The sequence below is a fragment of the Megalops cyprinoides genome, chromosome 23 (genome assembly GCF_013368585.1).
Source record: "Megalops cyprinoides isolate fMegCyp1 chromosome 23, fMegCyp1.pri, whole genome shotgun sequence".
Taxonomy (NCBI): domain Eukaryota; kingdom Metazoa; phylum Chordata; class Actinopteri; order Elopiformes; family Megalopidae; genus Megalops; species Megalops cyprinoides.
Window position 1 is genome coordinate 38,668 of NC_050605.1, and position 19,870 is coordinate 58,537.

A 19,870-nucleotide genomic window follows, 5' to 3' on the forward strand; every position below is an offset into this window, starting at 1 on the left:
TTGTTGTTTTCTTGTTACCACCTTTACTCAGGCACTCATTGCGCTGTTTTGAAGATCTTGTTAGTTGCCCTATACCCTGTAGTTGTATAAATTAGCTAGTACTGTGTCCTCAAACAGACTTTGCTCTCAGCTGAGAACTACTGTCTCATTGTGGAACTGTACACATCCTGTCCCTGTACTGTTGCTATACTTACTGTATGCACTTTTGTACGTCGCTTTGGATAAAAGCGTCTGCTAGATAAATAAATGTAAATGTAAATGTAAATGTAAGCCTTGCTACAGTTCAGTTGGCATTTGCGTGCTCTTAAATTCTTGTTCGACATAATTCTAATCAGATGTAGGTCGAGTAACGTTGAACACTGTTGTTCGGTATACTATTGAAGATAGAATGCCTCTTAAAATATAATTTTGATATTTTCTGCGGCGCTCACTCACACACTTTCTACTCCATCACTAGCTCGACAGCACCCCCCTAACTTTGCTTTTTCTGATAGTTAGTTAGTGAGGTAGCTAGTTAATTATACCTGAAAGGATGACTTACCTGCATGAAAGGCCAGCCACATGTGGTGAACTGTGACCCTACTGCATGAGGTATCTAGCTGTCTTTGAACACTTTGTATATCTAGCTACACAGTTCTAGCATACTTACTAATCTTGGTAGCTGTCCAGCTATGCACATCCTTTGAGAAATGATTGCAGCCATCGTTGACTAGCTAGCCAGTTAACATTAAATGGAACAGCACCGTAGAAGACTTGCATTGTTGCTTATTTTACACAATTATATAATATATAATCTTTTTGAAAATCATGTGTGTGATCCAGATGAACTTTATTATTAGTAAATGCAGCATCCCAAAGGAGCTGTGAATACTAAATGCAGTGGAGATTGTTGGATTGCTCTGGTGAAACAGTGGCCCAAGGTTAGTAAGCATATATACACACAAAAGCAGATGTTTTACCATGCACAGTGTTTAAATGGTCATAAAGGCAACATTAGCTTATAGCATGGATATACTGCCCAAAGAGGATCTATAAGGGCAACATTGCATTATGTTACACAGGCACCTACACCATGTCCATGTTCCCTGAATGCTCCCCAAGTGTGTCACATGCAGATAGATATAGTAGTGATGGTAGGGCTGTAGACCTATTGCAGGGGCTTATGCCCACTATGCTGTCCCTCTGTGCCCCACCCCCAAGAATGGAGAATCATGCGCCTGTCCTATGAGTATGACTCAAAGCCCTTCAGAAAGGAGCGGGGTGCGGCTGTGTGTAAACTGGCCAGTGAGGCAGGGGTGGAGGTCATCATGCAGACCTCCCACACCCTCTACAACCTGGACAGGTGAGCCCCCTACTCTTGCCTTCTCTCTCATTCTCCCCCTCTCTGTGCTCAGAACAGCAGAACAATTTTTATCTCTAATCTAATTTTTAACTTTTATCCCCTGACCTGCAAGCGTTTCCAGGCAGTGATTGGAAACATGGATGCCGTGGAAATGCCAGCTGAGGCGATCACAGCCGAAATCATGGGGAGATGCACCATGCCCATTTTCAATGACCACAATGACAAGTTTGGGTTGCCCTCCCTGGAGGAGCTGGGTGAATCTCTCTCTCTGCAGACCCCCATGTCAGGCCCCTGTTTCTGACTGTGCTGACCCCTGTTTTGTCTGTGTGGGCCTCAGGTTTTGACACAGGACTGCCTTCAGCAGTGTGGCCAGGGGGAGAGACGGAAGCCCTTACCCGTCTGGAGAGGCAGCTGGAAGGTAAGAGAGGCTCCACCCCAAACCTGCGTGCCCTGCACCCCATCCCTTTACCACCTCTGATCAGTGCCAACACAGGCTGGGATTGTCAAAAAACTGTACCAGGAACTAGAAGGAACAGGGCAACTTGTCTGTGTAGCTGTTGTTCTTATTTTAGCTTGTTTTCATGCAGTGAACTAGTGAAGGGGAACTGAACATGATTTACTGAATTTATCCTTTGAGTGTATGCATCTGTCGGGCAAGCAGGAGTTGATCCTTGCTGTTCTCCACATTATTCCCAAAACTGACATTGAGAATACTGAATATTTGTATATATTTAATGTATGCCTATATTTAAATAGACAAATATAAATACAGTGTTAATAGCTCATGAATTTTTGACATTACCCCATATTTATCAAGCCTCTTTAGTAGGAAAAAATTGATTTCTATCCTGTGCCATAACTACTGTATAACATTGTGTCTGAAAGAAAACTAGGATTAATTTCTCAGCTTTCTGGTTTAGAATGTAGTTTCCCTGAAACTGGCATGCAAAAAAAGCAGGAACTGCCTAAACTTTACCACTTTACCTCTGTAAAATACCAAGATGTATAAATGAATACTCTAGAAAAGTAAATGTGTAAGCGTTGGTGTTGACTGGATCACCTCCCTGGATGAGGAGGGGTTAAACTGGAGTGGAGAGGAAAAGGAAGAGAGGCGGCCACAGACAGCTGTGCTTTCCACTTGTAACTGACTCAGTCCCTTGTCTTCCAGGCATGGGTGGCCAACTTTGGGAGGCCCCAGATGAACGCCAACTCTCTGCTAGCGAGTCCCACAGGCCTGAGCCCCTACCTGCAAATTGGCTGCCTCTCCTGCTGCCTCTTCTACTTCAGACTCACTGACCTCTACAAGAAGGTCAGCCTGCTCCCAGAACATGAACATATCTAACATAACACTGTATGCACCTTGCAAGAACTGTGCATTACCAGAACGCTGCATGCACCTTGCAAGACCTGCAGATTAACATAACACTGTATGTGTAAGGTAGTCACCAAGGCAGCGAACCCGCGCTCATTTGTTCAGCAGGAAGGACCAGGGACACGCAAAGTTATGCAATTCCCTTTTATTATGACGAGCTGACTTACATACAGCATGTATGTTGTCAGCATAAAGTTAGGCAGCTGGCAATTTCTACATATATTCGTAATATAGGGAAATGCACATACGTGTAAACTATTACATGAACATTTAACAAGAACTATGTTCAATTCTTAAATTCAATTCAATTCAATTCATTTTTATTTGTGTAGCGCTTTTTACAACACAAGTTGTCACAAAGCAGCTTTACATTGTTCCCAGGCCTGAGACCCCCTGAGAGCAAGCCTAAGGCAACAGTGGCAAGGAAAAACTCTTACAAACTCATACAAAAGAAACCTTGAGCAGAACCGGGCTCAGAGGGGGAGCCCATCTGCTTCTGGCCGGCACTGGGCAGATAGAGTTAAAGACAAGTTATACAATGTAATTTAAGACATTTACGATCGATAGACAATAGTAGTTAACAGCAGAGCGATTATAAGAATGTCTCCTAGTATGTCCGGTTCTTGTAACGCAGTTGGCTTTGATAAATAACATTCTACTAGGGATTATGGAACACCATTTTAGATTCTAGAATCTAGCTTCGCTACGAATGACACGTGGCTTAGCTGGCTAACATTAGCTAGGTTTAGATATCATAAAATTGTACAAAATGCATTAACATACCTGACAACAAGACAAACATACAACACAGTATGTCATCAGCATAAAGTTAGGCAACTGGCAATCTGTGCAAATCACAATAGAAATAAAATGATATCAATTTTTTTGGTTCATGTCATCATTATGCATAGCTATCATCACATTCGTTTCACACACAGCCTCTAGCTAGACAACAGTGGATAGCTACAATTTCATATCATGAATGCATGGAAAATACTGTACATTGTACTTAGCATTGCTCAAGAGTATGCATAGCTATAACAATATATTATTTCAACTACATATGATGTTGCTTTACACTTTAGAAAAATTGTGAATTGTGAGTTCAGGCTTGCTGCACAGGTTCTCTGCCCATGGTCCTTTCCTACCACTGCTATGCACATGACACACAGTTGTTCTTCTCTTTCTTCCCCTCTGACTCTCAGGTCCAGCCATGCAGCCTGCCTAGCCGACGTTGCCTCCTGGATGTCCGCTAACCATCTTAAACTCAATCTGGAGAAGACTGAGCTTTTCTTTTTTCCAGCAAAGAGCTTGCCAACGATCAATGCTCCGATCACCATTGAGGGTTCTGTGGTGACCCCCCCCCAGGTCAGCCAAAAACCTGGGCGTGACCCTGGATGACCAGCTAAACTTCTCAAGCCACCTTACCCTACCCAACAAGCAACCCAGCTCCTAGTTCAAGCACTAGTCATCTCCCACCTTGATTACTGCAACGCCTTACTGGCTAGCTTACCAGTGTGCGCTATCAGGTCGCTTCAGCTAGTTCAGAATGCTGCTGCCCACCTGGCATTCACACACGTCACTCCGCTACTCACTGCACTTGAGTGGCTTCCGGTAGCAGCCCGCATTCAGTTTAAGACACTGGTGCTGGCTTACCAGGCCACAAGAGGCTCTGCCCCATCCTACCTTCAGTCTTTGATCACTCCATACACTCCAACCAGATCTCTCCGCTCAACCTCCTCTAGGCAGCTGGCTGTCCCCTCACTTCGGGGACCTGGCAGCCATTCCACTCAGCCATGTCTTTTTTCTGCCCTCGTTCCACGGTGGTGGAATGACCCTCCTCACCCGGTCAGAATTGCAGAATCACTTGCCATCTTCCGCAGCATCCGGAAAACCCACCTTTTCAGAATCCACCTGTCCCTCATTATGTAACCTTTCTGTTATGTTATGTTTTTATATTTTATGGTATAAAAAATCTTCTCTACTAACCTTGTCTCTGTGTTGCAGGTTTTGTTTGCAGATTTCTGTTTTATTGTTGCAGGATATACAGGAGCATGGTACTGTAGATAATTAATTTGCATTCCTACTGCGATCTTTTGCTTATGAGGTAGTTAGCCAAACCTGATTGATGCACTAATTGTGAGTCGCTTTGGTTTAAAAGCATCTGTAATACCAAATTGTAAATTGTAAATTGTCACCTACCTCTTGCAGATTGTATAGTGGCTTCTGCCAGAGGTAGAAACCACACAGTACTAATAATGCACAGATGCAGTTGCCATATTTAATCAGTAGAGGTCTCTCAAACTTATTTACATAGAACTGAAATTTAAATTTTGGTGAAAGTCACTAAAACCAAGAATGCATTTTTAACTCCGTTACATATGCACCCTGCAAGACCTATGCATCAACATAACACTAATACCAGCACATTAACACATCTAACATCACAGTGTATGCACCGTGCAAGACCAACATGTTAACACATTTAACATAACACTGTACAACCCCTGCGAGACCAGCACGTTAACACATCTACCGTAACAATGTGTACACCCTGCAAGACCAGCACATTAACCCATCACTGCACCAGCACTGAACGTGAGGCCAGAGCTTCTTTAACCCTTGAGTGTGTACTCACAATGATGATTTGTGTTAAGGAAAAGTTTGCATTGAAACATGCAATTGTACACTGTTACGTCCCAGATGGGTAATGGCGTCCAGGGGTACGTATGTGGGACGCAACACAAAAGGAAACAACCAGCCCCCGCTGGCTTGGACAGTGCGGGGGGCAAAGAAAGCACAGACACGGGAGCAATGTAGGGGAACACGATATATTACAATATTTACAAGACGATATACAATGACAAGCATTCACAGGGAAAAGGGGGGAGGGAGGACAACAGACGGTGCCAAAGAAAAGAACAAAACAAAACAAAACCAACCCTACATACCTATACAAATCCAACTGAATACAAAAAACAAAAGGGGTGGCAGAGCCAAACAAAACCTACCTACTCTAACTAACTTAACCAAAAATACACAGGAGCGGCACCCGCCTCTAACCTAACCCTAACACAGCAAACCCTCACACGGGGATCCCCTAGCTTACCTGTCCTCTTCCCACGACAACCGAATGCAACCAAATCAGAGACAAGATCCACAATCGAAGTCAATAAACGATGCAATATCAAAAACACGGTACATGCAAGTTTGTTAGAAATGATGAACAAGGCGGATCCAAAAAAAAAAAAAAAAACAGCGAGACGATGATCCCAAGCATCCAGCATCTTTAAATTGGGGCGCCCCGTTTTCTGGTTGGCCGAACCGGAACGAGGAGGCGGGGCGCAGCGCCGCGGGATACTTGCATCAGGAGAGAGAGAGCGGAAGAGGAGGGGGTGGGGGAGGGGGAGGGGGGTGGGGGGGGGCTGACGCAGGCGACCCAGACTCCACACGCCCAGTGCGCCGCACGTAACATACACACATCTGTATGTATCCAGCACGATGGCCTCATACAAGCATTTTGCATCCATGCGTAACATCTAGAGTATATTTAGTAAGCAGAAAAATACCCAATAGAAAAACTACAACACATAACAACAAAGCTACAACATACTACACAGTACAATTACACAAATGGGGAAGGAGACTGTATGCTTTATACAGGGGCGTAGCACCAAATTTTGGACCCCGGACACAGTAGGCTTTTGGAGGGCCCCCCAACAGGGCCCTGGTTAGTCAGGTCCACCATTACCCGTGGTCCGACACCCCTGGCTTTATATATACAGCAGAATTATTCTAGTATGTCTCATTTGGCATGTATCATTAAGCTATTTTATAAGGGTATTTCAGTGACCGTAAAGACAGGTACATCTCAGTATGTGAAACAGGTCTGGGTCTGCTAAGGGTTTTTAGGTGCGGCCCTCTGAGTTAACCCTTTTGCGCATACAGTCACATTGGTGTGATTAGCCGTTTAACGCTTATGGTCAAACCAGTGCGATTAGAACAGTAGATTGGAAAATTTCCAGCTAATGTTAGCTTTGAGGAAAAAGCAATTTAATGTTAAAAAAGTATAGCAAATGCAGCCGTGAAAACTATGAGAAGCTTAATAATGCTAATGAAAACATAACGGACCATGTAACATAACAAGTGTGCTACATAGCATAAAATATGTTGCGTGCGAAAGGGTTAAAGGCCAGGGCACTCATACCACACCTGAATGGCACGACCTCACTGTCCGATGGACATTCACACTCTAACTCATACTACCGACTCCTCGTCAAACACTCTACTACAAGCACAGAAGCCCTGTGTTTCTGAATATGTGCCTGCCTTTAGAACCTGTATCAGAGCACACAAGATATACAGTTTATCTATAAAAGTTCTTACTCAAGTGCTCAGGTGTACTACAGTGCCAGAACGGAATACAGCTGAAAATGTATCTTTCTATCTCTAATGAGCCTCTCGGACACTGATATATAGAGAGAGAAAAGTGCAGTAGGAGTGAGAAAGGTGATGTGTGACGCCTGTGCCCTCTGCTGGTTAAGGTGAAAAAGAACAGCTTACCCCCCCGTCCCTGTATGGGCAGCTGCTGTGGCGTGAGTTCTTCTACATGGCTGCCACCAACAACCCATGCTTCGACAAGATGGAGGGCAACCCCATCTGCGTGCAGATCCCACAGGACCGCAACCCTGAGGCGCTGACCAGGTGGACCGAGGCCAAGAGCGGCTTTACCTGGATTGATGCTATCATGACCCAGCTGCAGCAGGAGGGCTGGATCTACCACTTGGCACGGCACGCAGTGGCTTGCTTCCTCACCCACGGGGACCTTTGGATCAGCTGGGAGGAGGGCATGAAGGTACTGAGGTATTTGTGTGATGTAGTGTTACTCAATGCAACAGTGGCTCTGAGATGGTGGTTGTTGCGTGCTGTAGTATTACTCAGTGTAATGGGAGCTGGGGTTTGCAGGTGTTTGAAGAGCTGTTGCTGGATGCTGATTGGAGTGTGAATGCGGGCAGCTGGATGTGGCTCCTGTTGCTCCTTCTCCCAGCAATTGTTCCACTGCTACTGCCCCATGGGCTTCAGCCGCAGGACTGACCCAAACGGAGACTACATCAGGTTGGTATCGTGCATCCCATGTCCATGTCAGGCAGTCATATTAGAGGCTACATCTGGTGAACCACTCCCATGCCTCCATCAAGCTGTCACGTCAGGGGGAGTCACAGCACTGGTCTTGGTGGTAAGGAACAACAGAATGAAGGTCCACACTGTGCAAATTACCTTGATTGGTGGCTATCAGAATGATTTTCTCGATGAAATATGCTGTTATACATCTGCTGGCTTACCTTTGATATGCTATGTTAACTATATGCCCCCTAACTCCCCGAATACGTTACCTGCCAATTCTGAGGGGATTCCTGGCCAAGTACATCTATGACCCTTGGAGTGCCCTGGGCAGCGTGCAGAAGGCAGCTAAGGCAGTGTGGGGTTGTGTGGGGGTAGGCTTTGGGTAAGGCAGTGTGGGGTGGTGTAGGGTAGGGGTCTAGGTAAGGCAGGATGGAGTAGTGTAGGGCAGGGTTTGGGTGAGGCAGACCCTGATACAGCATACAGTGCGTAGTGCTTTCTAATCACACTTCGCCCTCCCCAGGTCTGCTGCCCACTGTGCCCTGTACCCCTAGCAATGCAGATGAGGGGGAGGGCTTTCCCCCTCAGTCCTCGGAGACCGGACTGATCCAGGAAATTATAGGCCTGTCAGCTTAGAGTAGACATGAAACACTAGATGTAGTTAACATAATTTACAAGATGGATTCCCACTCTAAAAATCCTTATAGGTTTAACACTGTCAATGAAACTGGATTAAAAATAATAAGCAATCTAAATTACATTTTTGAATCAAGTGTAGCGCCATCTTGTTTTAGCATAGAATGAGACGTCATGAGGTTGGTTGTCTTGGAAATTCTACATTAGTTCACAGTAGCTAACTAGTGACTGCACTGACAATCACTGACCCAATGGAAAATAAGAAAAGCCAAACTAAAAAGTGATGCAAGGGGTGTCGCTTTTGTATTGCCCCTGGATGCAGCAATGAATTGTATAGAGTCAAAAACTGAAGATTGTCCACTTTCATACTTTGCCTCTTAAGTGGCAAGCGGTTCTTTATTGTTGGCTAGCTGCACTGAAACGAAAGAATCCCCCAGTTAGCCATGATGTTAGGGTTTGTAGCGAGCACTTTGTAAACGAGGACGATGTAGATGAGAGTCATATCTAAAATTTTCTCAAAATAAATTCCAACACACTTAATTGTGTACAAAACTCGTCAAAATTAGGCTGTTTCATGTCCACTTAACTAACTAATAAATCCATTATTAGGGACAATGTGGAATTATACCTTGACAAAAATGGTATCTTAAGTTATAACCAGCATGGTTTTCGCAGAGGGAGGTCATGCTTAACAAACTTCCAGGCCTTTTTTGAGGAAGCTACAGTGTGTTTAGACTCAAACCAAGCTTTTGATATTATCTATTTGGACTTTCAAAAGGCATCTGACAAAGTACCGCATGAGAGGCTCATAGTGAAAATGAAATCTGCAGGAATTAGAGGAGCTATCACTGAGTGGGTATGAAGTTGGTTGTCTAGTAGAAAGCAGACTGTAACTGTGGGAGGAATTGTGTCAGGTGTCACGAAGTGGAGTCCCGCAGGGATCGGCCTTTGTTATTCCTTATATTCATAAATAATCTTGATGCAAAGCTAAGCAGTAAAATTTGCAGATGATACAAAACTAGGGGGTCTAGCCAACAGTATAGAATCAACTAAGGTAATACAGGAAGACCTAAACAGCATCCAAAAGTGGGCAGATACCTGGCAGATGACATTCAATTTAGCTAAATGTAAAGTCTTGTATGTGGGAAATAGGAGACCTTAGGCAAGACTACTTCATGGGGGGAAAAAACTAGAATGTGCACAATTTGAAAAAGACTTGGGAGTAATAGTTGACTCAGTAGCAGTACAAAAGGCCAACAGGATGCTGGGATATATAGCCAAAATTACTGATTATAAATCTAAGGAGGTTATATTGAAATTATACAATGCTTTAGTCAGACCTCACTTGGAATAATATGGCAGTTCTGGGCACCGCACTGTAAGAGAGATATTGAGGTTCTTGAAAAAGTTCAGAGAGGGACAACTAAATTAGTTCCTGGCATGAAATATAAAGGCTACGAGGAAAGATTCAAGTTACTTAACCTATTTAGACTTAGCGAGAGGAGGATTAGGGGTGATTTAATAGAGGTTTTTAAATTTATAAAAGGACTCAAGGTTAACTAAAATACATTTTTAGGGTGAGTTCAGTCTGTAGAACAAGGGGACAGAAATGGAAACTAGTTAAGAGTAAGTTCTGCACTGATACAAGGAAGTATTATTTTACACAGAGAGTCAACAATATATGGAATAGGTTGCCAGGTTATGTAGTTGAAAGCAGAGACCCTTGCTGTGTTCAAGTCCAGACTTGATGCATTTTTGGATACCCTTTAATTGAAATGGCGAGCTTAGTTGGGCCGAATGGCCTCGTCATAATTTGTTCTTATGTTCCTAAGAGACAATAGTAGTAAAAGTGTCTGTGCAGTGACAGGAAAAGTACTCCTAGCTGTTACGTGTGAAATGGAGATTTACAGTATGTTGTTATTGCACATGCCCGTGTTATTGTATAACATTGTACTGTATTAAAGTGTGGTGTACATGGCCCATATTATTGCACAAGAGGAAGATTTGGATTGCATTGCACATAATACTGACATTATTGCACATGTCCATCATTGCTGTCACTTCTATGGGAGGTGGAGTTGGGGGGATGTGTTGAAATGCATTACAGCTCAGAGGAAAAAGCTGTTCTTCAGTCTGATTGTGCAAGCTGAAATACTTCTGAATCTCCTGCCAGATGGGAGGAGATTGAACAGGTGGTTGCTGGGGTGAGTCAAGTCCCTGATAACGTTGTGTGCCCGCCGCAGACAGCGTGAGCTGTAGATGGTCTCAATGTCTAGGACTTGTGTCCCTATGATTTCCTGTGCAGTCCTAATTACTCGTCTTAAATACTTCTTTTATATATATTATATTTATTCTTATGAAAGAAAATTCAATTCAATTCAATTTTATTTGTATAGCGCTTTTCACAACACAAGTTGTCACAAAGCAGCTTTATGTTGTTCCCAGGCCTGAGACCCCCTGAGAACAAGCCTAAGGCAACAGTGGCAAGGAAAAACTCCCTAATTTACAGGAAGAAACCTTGAGCAGAACCCGGCTCAGAGGGGGAGCCCATCTGCTTCTGGCCAGCACTGGGCAGATAGAATTACATAGAATACTTGAAATTGTACAATGTACTTTAAGACATTTGAGCTTTGATAGACAGCAGTAAATAACAGAGTAATTATAAAATGTATCCTAGAGAATGTCTGGTTCTTGGCACGCAGTTGGCTTGATAGGCAGGGCAGCGAAGTAGCAGGACTGGAGATTGGGGTGTCATGCTTAGACTACAGCTCCAGGCAGGAGCCCAGAGCAGGGACAGGAAACAAACAGAGAACAATGATTAGTGGATGGTAAGAATGACATGAATGTAAAGCAGAGAGGCGGGAGAGGAGGGGCAGGGAAAAAAGGTGCCAGTGTGCAACAAGGAAAAAACCCCTGCACACTAACTTTATGGAATCATAACTAGGGGATGGGAGGCAAGGAACCGGCATAGTCAGTAGGGGAGGAAGGGGGTTTAGTGAGACATTTGCACATCCTGACAAGAGGGCATTACAGTAGTCTAATCTGGATGTTACAAAGGCGTGGATTAACTTTTCAGCATCATTAATTGATACATTTTTCCTGATTTTGGCTATATTTCTCAAATGGAAGAAGGCTGTCCTAGAGGTGTTAGTTATTTGAGTTCCAAAAGAGAGCTCAGGATCAATAACGGCACCAAGGTCTTTGATAGCTGCACTCGAGGAGAGGGAGACACCATCAAGGTCCAGTATAAAGTGAGTGAATTTGCTCCTGATTGAATTTTGGCCAACGACCAATATTTCGGTTTTGTCTGAGTTAAGGAGGAGAAAATTTTGGGCCATCCAATTCTTTACATCTGTTAGGCAGGCCTCCTTGTTTGAGATATTCAGAGGGACATCAGGTTTGACTGATATGTATAACTGAGTGTCATCCGCATAACAGTGGAAACTAGTGTCATGTTTACGGATGATATTGCCAAGAGGCAACATGTATAACAAGAAAAGCAGAGGCCCAAGCACAGATCCTTGTGTTATACCACATCTTACTCTGGAACGAGCAGAAGATTCATTGTTAATGGAGACAAACTGATATCGTTCTGATAGATAGGACCGGGATAGAGCCTGTCTACTTATGCCAACCAGGTTTTCGAGGCGGTCGAGGAGGATACGATGATCGATGGTATCAAAGGCAGCACTCAGGTCAAGTAGCACAAGAAAAGAGATACAGCCATTGTCGCAGGAGAGTAGAAGATCATTGAGCACTTTCAGGAGAGCGGTTTCCGTACTATGATGAGGTCTAAACCCGGACTGAAAGACTTCCAAAATGTTGTTAGCGTGTAAAAATGCACAGAGTTGCTTTGATACTGCTTTTTCCAGGATTTTTGAGAGGAATGGAAGATTCGAGATGGGCCTATAGTTTGACAGGTGAAAATGATTTTTCACAATTTCACAATGCAGGAGAGCTGAGGGGAGATGAGTGCAATCCTCCACCACATGTCACACAGTGCACTACAGTGGAGTGGGCTGTCATTGGGGGATAGGCATTACTCCACTAACATCATTTCAGCAGCTCACAGAATCACAGAATGCCTGAGAGCAGTGAGAAGAGGAAATCCTGGCTGACCTACCCACTCCTATCTGAGGTGGAACAGAAGCCAGTTTCTTCTGATGCTGGGGGCTCCCCATTATTTTTGGTAGATGACATGGCCAGCTGATGAAGCTGATGATCCACATCTACAGGAGGGAACAGAGGGAAAGTTGATATAGTTTATCCAATATGTTGTGGGATCATTGATTATCAGATATCAGTTTGGCATACTCCAGACTAGTGTTGTTTGCTGAGCTGGATGCAAACCTCATAGCTGAAACCATATGTTTTTAAGTTTGTTTGCTATTAGTGATGACCTGAAATAATAACAGCATTTCAGAGAAATGAATACACCCCCTTTGCGTTTTCTGTGTTTTAGGCAGCAGCGGTGCCTGTCACAGGCCAGAAACAGAGCAATTTTCTTCTGTGCAGGTGAGGCAAGGTGAGTCCTTTCCACTGTTCTGTACTTTATGGCTCACCTCTATTGTTTTGCAGCCACTTTTGGTCAAGGATATGCTTAAAATAACAATATCCACATTTCAGTTGCTATAGTTTTTATTACATTACGTCAGAGCCAGAGCAACTTCCAAATCAGTGCAGCGCAATGTTAAGAACAGTTTTATAACTGTGAGTGCTGTCATTTGTTTGTAATGTACTCTTGTGAAATATGTATGTAGTTTCATATAGTAGGACAGGTTCTACAATATAACGAAATGGTGTATTGCACCACTTACAAGGGTAAAACACATAAAATATAGGTTATAGTCTGGCAGCATACAAAACACTGGTATATTAGACTTCAGTATGGTGAAAATGATGAAAGCCATCCATGCATCACAGCATAAATTTAAAGCTTGCCTCAAATACTCTCAGCCTTCTAAGGTTGCAAGAAACCTGGGTGTCATGATTGATGACCAATTGTCCTTCTCGAACCATGTTGCCTCAGTCTCTCAATCGTGCCGCTTTGCACTATACAATATCCACAAAATCCGGCCCTACCTGACTCAATATGCTACCCAGCTTCTGGTACAGGCCATGGTTATCTCCCGCCTCGACTATTGCAATGCCTTCCTGGCTGGCCTCCCAGCATGTGCGGTGAAACCACTACAAGTGGTTCAGAACGCGGTGGTGCATCTGGTTTTCAATCAGCCCAAGAGGGCCCATGTCACTCCATTGCTCATTGAGCTCCATTGGCTACCCGTGGCTGCCTGTATCAAATTCAAGTCTCTCATGCTTGCCTACACAGTGACTTCTGGGTCTGCTCCGACATACCTGAGCTCAATCATACAGGCTTACTCTCCTTCTCGGTCGTTACGCTCCTCCCAGGAACATCGTATATATTATGCAATGTGTGAAACTTGAACACACCTTTTTTTGCAAGTATTGCAAGCAAACTGGACTTTATAAAATATGGTTACTAGAATGGAGATTGTGGATTCAACCCCCCCCCCCCCCTTCTCCACACACTGCTGTCCCTGTACCCTTTATAAAACTGTTAGTCAGTTTGATTTAGCGCAGCAGATCCCAGCTCAGTGGTGGACAGGAAGTTTTTTACTTACTGATTGTCCTTGGAATTGTGCTTGATTTAAAAATGTGGGGTAACACACTTGATCCGTTTTGTCTCTCTGGAAAAGTTGTGTGCGAAAAAGGCAATCCAGCAATACAAAAATACATTAGTGTATACATTCTAGGGGTAAATAACTCCAAGATAACCATAAAGGCTTTAGAAATGTCAGATTAATGCCTCAGTCACCTGCAAATGAGGGAAAGGGTACTGAGACCAGACTTTACACAAGCAGCACACTTGGAGTAAGATGGATTTCCAGTTAGAATACACATTTAGAGAACATTAGTCCACTCCCTTCAAACCCATGAGTGGATATTAATGATTAATGGTAGTTGTGTATATTCTGGTTAAGGACATTGTGACTGCATGTGAAATCTGAGTCTAACTACTGTAACCTAAAGTCCTTGATGAAAAAGTTCAGGCAACCTAAAACACCTAATTGCCCATACCCTTCTTATTTTGAGATTGAAGCAACTGAGCAAAGAAGGCTCCTCAGTGAAACCACCCCCTCTTAAATCCTTTAACTGGAAACACTGCAGCTGAATAGTCATAAGTGTATCAGTAATTTCAAGAGTATCCATATATAGCAAGCTAGTGAGTGACATTACAGGATTTCAAACTGCAAACAGGTTGTGCTATACAGTTTGTAATTGGCACCAACATTTCATGGCCCTTGGACGCATTGCACTGTATCCAGACAGCAGGATGCCGGATCAAGATGGAGCCAAGGGTAGTGTCATCTTCCCACTGTGTAGCTGCAAAGAGCAGGAGAACCCAAGTCAAGTTGAAATACGAACAATGACAGCAATACTGTGGAACAGGTTATACCTCCATCTCCCAGGCTCCTCCCCTTCCTGATGCCACAGCTTGCTTCACAGCAGCCACACATCTGGTTATTCCCACCTGCAGCACTCCACCTAGAGGACGATTAGGTTACTGTAACTGATCCGCACCCACTATAACCTATCACCTCTACCGCCATTCAAGACTGACCCATTAGCCTCAGAGAATGAGCAAGCCTTGTTCTAAGAATCTGTTGCAGCAGAGGCAGCAGTTGCTTTCAGATGGCAGGAAATGTAGATCTGTAAGGATTCAGTGAGGGAGAAAGGATTAACATTACTGGTTACAATCAATAGTCCAGACAAACAGTGACATGAAGCCCAGCTTGTGCAAGGTAATGAATCTTACACACCAAGCTCCTGCTCTCCTGGTAGAACCTGAAGGCATCCAGCTGAGGCTGCAGCTTGTCATCCTGGACTCTGGGCAGGAACTTTGAGCGGTAGCCTGTTAGCTTGGCATCCAGCAGGCACCTGAAAGGCAGACACTGCAGGTAAAAGCATTTCAAATGGGCAGGTCATTAGTGTGGCAGACCATTGACCCATGGTTCTCAATGAAGGCATATCTGGGGACTGCATCCATCTCAGGGACCAAGGTGGCCACGCAGCTGTCCATAAAGACACAGAGGGGCACATGGATGGCCTGGACCACAGAGGCTTCCATGTTGATCACATCTCCCAGGAAAAACACGTTGGATGACCTCTCGTCCCGCCAGTCACCTGCAGTCAGGTGGACAGTCAGTATTGTGCCACACAAAGCCAGCCTCATAGATAGTTCTACCTACTAGTCATGAGCTTCAGGGAGAAAACGAGGAGCTCCTCGGCAGACATGGTAGAGTGGTACGGGATCCAGGTCAGCTTCAGGGCATTGCTGTTCACATTGTGAAGCCTAAGGGAGCAATTACATGCACTTCAGCAAGAATCACAGCAACACATCTCTCCACCCAGTAACCACCCCATCTGCCCAGTAGCTTCCTTATCCATTTGTACTATGCAATTAGTGGACAACCTAAGCCTCACTTTGGGTTTCAAGTTCATCCAAGCAGTCCTCAGTATGGGGGTGGGAAATGAGTTAACCTTTCCACACAACAGCCACCATTTACCATTTCCACAGTAAGAACCATTGCCTGTGATGCCTGTCACACCTCACCTCATGTAGTGGCACTCGATGAGGACCTGAGCACCGTTAGTCCTTACAATTGGAGTGGCACCAAGTGCTCTTGGCTCATAGACCAGGATAAAGGTGTAGATCAGAGAGTCCTCTGTCATCTGGAAAAGGATCACTATTTAGAGCTAGCCTTTAGCCACAGAAATGAGCTGACTTAAGCAGACTTTACACATTACACCACGAGTGGTCACTATACCGTCAGTGCGCTGTCACACCCCTGCAGCTCCGTCTTGAACACCAGCACCTGGCCAGAATTGTCCTGTCCGGTGGAACCACAATCTCCCATGGCAACATCAGCTAGGTCGATCAGGTGGCTGATGCCAAACATATCCATCTCCACTTGTACCTGGACAGAGCTCTCCCCACACTGCACCTTCACAACATCAGGCCTCACAGGCCATGGGGCCTCCATTACAACCTTAGGAGGCAAAGGAACCGCTGTGGGTGGCAACACAGACGGGCGAGAAGGAACCTGAACTCGTGGGAGCTTTGGTTCGCTAACAGTCGCCTAGGGTTGAATCTGACTTGGGTTCTCCTGCTCTTTGCAGCCACACAGTGGGAAGATGATACTACCCTTGGCTCCAACTTGATCCAGCATCCTGCAGTCCATGAAGTGGTGCCAGAGTCTCAGAGCTCTCTCCTTAAAGCAGAGGGTCCTATACCAACAGGTACCTAATTCCAGCATGCTGGGTGCCTCAAATAGAAATGATCTTTCAGTGGCGAGTTGGTAAATCTTGCCCTCTCCTTGAGCAGGTGGCTCCCTAGCTGTTGTGATCCTGGCTGGAGTGGTGGCTGCAGTAGTCTGTGTGATTGTGCTGGGGGCTCTGCTTTTCAGGAGACAATACAAGCCCACTACTCAGTAATTCAGTTGAATTAAAGGCATTTTGACTTCACACTTTGGGCTGTTTACTTATCCTTGACAACCCCCCCCCCCCCCCCCCCCCCCTATTTAAATTTAGGGGACCTTTTGCCAGACCACAAGGTGGGAATTATGGCCTCACTCCTTTCTAGTGCATGAGGGAGTCTGGTTTAGCTGAAGCATCCTATCACATGCCAGATCATTCATGTCCCATCCCGTGTCACGCTTGGGTGTCTCAGTGTTTAATTACTTCACAAAACCAGGATTGAGTGCTACTGGACCTAAAGTGACTCCAGGATTAGCATCACAAAAGTTCATGGAAGGGTAGGGTGTGAAATGAAGCTCTTGATACACTGCAATGCATCCAAGGGCCATGAAATGTTGGTGCCATAAGCCTTTATGGTTATCTTGGAGTTATTTACCCCTAGAATGTATACACTAATGTATTTTTGTATTGCTGGATTGCCTTTTCCGCACACAACCTTTCCAGAGAGACAAAACAGACCAAGTGTATAAATGCATAATATGCAAGAATAGTAACCTATATCAGCCACTCTGCATAAGCGTGTCTGCTAAGCAACTAAATGTAAACATTTTGATGTACTGCATGTGAAGTTTGGTAAAATGTGCTTGAATTTAAGAAACATATTCTATGCCACTTTTCAGTTTTGTTTTTATGCTTCTGTGTTTATGCAGCCCTGTTTTTGGAGTCACCAACTGTTCATTAAGCTTGTCTCACCATGTCACCTCTGCACCCATTCAGGAGCGCTGAAGCAGGACATATGCAATCCTCATATGCACTTTGCTCTTATTTTCTCACACCACACAGCCCACAGTTCATCACAGTGAAGTGGGTGCCCATTGGTGGATAGGTGCTGATATCATCTGAGCAACTGAATTTTCCTCTCTGTGATTAATCCAGCAGAGGGCGTGAAGTTCTCAGGGCTAAACTTGGAACTGAGTTGACACTCAGCTATTAACCCAAAAAACAATGCCTTTTATCAAATTAATTGTTACTTTGGGCATGACCTAAATCGTCTCTACAAGTCAGGATGGCAGAAGTGATCATACATTGCATGTATGTTGTAATAACAGGAGACCTTTTAGCCTACAGCCATTAAAAGCACTGTCTTTCTATTCCTTGGTCATAAATTTCAGTAAATTCTGATGCCATTCTCTGATGGCCACAAATTTATTTACAATTTGATCAGTTAAGTAGTGTGTAACACAATTTAGAAGCTTTCGGATTTTAGAATTGGATCCCCCAAAGTTAAAAGACTAAACATTTGAACATTACATGTCATGAGACAATAGGAGTGACTTGTGACTTTTTTTGATGTGTTTTGTGTGTGTGTGACGGGGAGGAGTGTAATAATTGTTGTAATAATCTGGTCAGTTTTGTTTCGCTGCAATTATTTATTGTAGTTGACAGTTCAACGCATCAAATCAAAAATAGAGCCAGTTCTTGCTGGGTTTCGTATCATTAAAGTGTTCTCCACTGTATTTACACTAGGTTTTTTATTACACGTAAATGCTTTCTAGCACTGTTTGACCCAAAGGTATGTCTGAGTTGAATGTCTGAATTTCACATAAAGGTATCTCTGAGTTTAGTGTCCATGCTTGCCTAACCTGGCTTCTCACTTCTTTCTTAGTCCCACTGAGAGTCCCAAGTTCACAGCTTTGAAACTCTTATCAGCCAAGCCAAGCCTTCTGGTGTTTGAAAGCTTTTAAGATATTTGAACAATGATATATAATAAAGATAACAAAGTCATTTACCTCTTCAGTGGTGAGGAAATTCCTTTCAAGCATGTTTGGCAAATGAGCTGAAACATACTGTTTGAATCGGTTTCTAGTCTATGCAGTATGTAAGTTTATCATGAAGAGGACACATGCAGAAACACACACACACCCTACTTGCTCCCTTAGCTGCCTGTGGCACTGCACCCATATCTATGTAAAACCAGTCTAACCACTTTCTAACCGTTTGCTCCTTTTTTCACATATGTGTTTCAGAATCATTTGTGAAATATTCACAAAGTTCCTGAACAAAAACATTACATAAATTACAGTTCATAGTGCTCATGATGTTAAAGCGAACCCACTGCTCCTTCAAGAGAATAATGGTATGGGATACACAGGGAGAGAGTGAATGAGAGAGAGAGGGAAGAGGGCGGGTCCTTGACTTACTCACAGAGCAGTTATGAGGGAGCTGCCACTAAAGAGGAGCAGCTCAGTGCAGTGTGAGACACAGATGAACGCACAGGGCTAAAGAGGCAGTATGGCTGCTGTTAGTGTGACTGGATTCCTGGTGATTGCTCTGCTGAAGGTGCCTGCCATTCTCTCTTCGCCGGAGCCCATATTCCGCCCCGAAGGTGGCCAAATAGAACTGGGCTTCTGTTTTGGCGCAGATTACATTGCAGGCTACAAGTCTGGCCCTGGGGGTGACCTGCTGCTGGGAAACTCATCCCATGAGGTACAGCCACCTGAGCCTGCTAGCTCACTCGCAGCTGACCTGAGGAGCCGGGTCACTGCCACGCACTACATCACGGAGCTGCTGGGCCTGGAGATCCATGCCCTCAGGCGCTCTGACTCCGGTGTCTACCGCTGGGAATGTTGGAAGGACCAGCGGCTTGTCAACAAGAAAGAGCATAGGCTCTCCGTGTGCCTCCAGGAGGGCAGCTATCAGGAGGTCTCTCTGCTGCCAGGAGGGGCTGCCAACCTACGCTGCAAACTGGGCCCGCTCGGCCCAGGATGGACAATCCGATGGTACCATGAGGTAAAACCCAGCAAAACCAGGACCTTGTTCCTGGACACAGGGGTGTCTCAGGGGCCCCTGTTGGATGACCTGCGGGGCCACATGCAGGTGAGTGACAATGGCTCCCTCCT

The 19,870-nt window shown here is 44.6% G+C and overlaps 2 pseudogenes; one reads left to right on the plus strand and one right to left on the minus strand.

Annotated features, from left to right (window-relative positions):
* The first annotated feature begins 1,072 nt into the window (after nucleotides 1-1,072).
* LOC118770622 lies at nucleotides 1,073-8,471 on the plus strand (annotated as a pseudogene).
* Nucleotides 8,472-14,303: 5,832 nt separating this feature from the next.
* LOC118770623 lies at nucleotides 14,304-16,735 on the minus strand (annotated as a pseudogene).
* Nucleotides 16,736-19,870: the final 3,135 nt, after the last annotated feature.